This window comes from Octodon degus, unplaced genomic scaffold (genome assembly GCF_000260255.1).
Source record: "Octodon degus isolate 3935 unplaced genomic scaffold, OctDeg1.0 scaffold00144, whole genome shotgun sequence".
NCBI classification, from domain to species: Eukaryota; Metazoa; Chordata; class Mammalia; order Rodentia; family Octodontidae; genus Octodon; species Octodon degus.
Window position 1 is genome coordinate 1728565 of NW_004524720.1, and position 1640 is coordinate 1730204.

The 1640-nt window shown below is 37.8% G+C and overlaps 1 protein-coding gene across 6 annotated transcripts in view; it reads left to right on the forward strand.

Annotated features, from left to right (window-relative positions):
* Cul2 (cullin 2) overlaps positions 1–1640 on the forward strand; it is a 122691-nt gene that overhangs the window by 66130 nt on the left and 54921 nt on the right. The window lies entirely within an intron of this gene.

The following is a 1640-nucleotide window of genomic DNA, read 5'->3' on the forward strand; positions in this document are numbered from 1 at the left end:
AAAAAAGTAGGGAATATAAAAAGGGAAGAAACCCAAATCCCCAAATTTATGGACATAACAAATTCATTATAACTTAATATTTAATAAACATCAGAGTAAGACTATGAAATGTTTTGTTCAAATAATTTATTCCAATTCTTGAAGTGTAGTGCAAATCTAAGTGTATAGTGCAAAATTTAAGGAACCGGACAGGCATGGTGGCACACACCTGTAATTTTAGCACTCGTGAGGTTAAAATTGGAGAATCACTACAAGTCTGAGATTAACCTGAGGCTGCTGAAGTGGACACAGGCCAACCTGAACTGCGTTGTGAGACCCTGTCTGTAAAAGAAAAAAATAAATATGCATAATATTGAAATGTTCTTGTACAAGTTTACTTAGTGCATATTGAGTAACCCTGGCACTGGGGATTCAGTGGCAGATAGGCAGTGTCAGGCCACATGGAGCATGGAGGCTCAGCAAGGAGAGCAGATGCCAGCCAAGTGCAAAAATCCACGCTAAGTTATGATGCACTTGAACGATGCACAGCAGCCAGGATGCAACATTTGGAGAAATTGAAAGAAATTAGCATACTCCTTTTACAAAGAAATTGATCACTGCTTTTCAGTAGACCTTAAAATGGTGAATACCTCTTGACTGAGAAATCACATGTCAGATAACCTGTACTTGGAAAACAATAATGTGAAGGAAGCTTACCTGTGTCTATTGAAGTCTTTGCTAAAATAGAGCAACAGATGGGTAATCTATATAAATTCACACCATCCAAGCGTAAAAATCATACATTGAGCAAGATAAATAAATAATATGATTTTGTTAGAAAGGGAGACAAATGGAAAAATACTTCACAGAAACTCATGAAGGGGAAGATAAAGGAACAAATTTGAATGCAACATTATGTTTAATCAAATTAAACTTTGAGAATAAACGATATAGGGAGAAAGATCATTGGGAAATAATAATCTAATAGTAGTTACTTTCACTATGAAGCCCACCGTTCTACCTAGAGGAAATCCCCGGAAAAAATTTGGTTTGTAACATTCCTGAACTTTACATGTGCTTTTTTTTAAATTTTATTTATTGATTTGATTTGATTTGATTTAATTTGTTTTGATTTGTGTGTGTGTGTGTGTGTGTGTGTGTGGCCAGCTCAGCCCACCAGGGGGCAGCGCTGGCTGGCATGTGGTGCTGGGGGATTGAACCGTGGTCCCTATGCTTTGCTAAGCTTGTTCTAAGTAGGTGCTTTAGACCACTGAGCCATCTCACCAGCCCCTACATATGCTTTTGCACACAAATATATATATATGCACATTATACTTCTGATGTTAAATTTGTATATCATTATTAGACAAGGTTTTGCAATATAATGCAGGCTGGACTTGAACTCACTATGTAGCCCAGGCTGCCCTCAAACATGATTCTCTTGCCTCAGTCTTCTAAGTGCTGCAATTACAGGAGTGTGTCACCACATCCAGCTGATGTATGTTAAACAATGGTGGCAGTAACACTTAAGTTCTTGGTCAGCGAAGTAAGAACACAAACATCTCTGACTTGAACAGGGAAGAGTTTCTTAAAAGATATAAACAGCAGAGGGGAGCATTGATAAATCAGAAATATATATATATAATCTCCCCCCCCCCCCC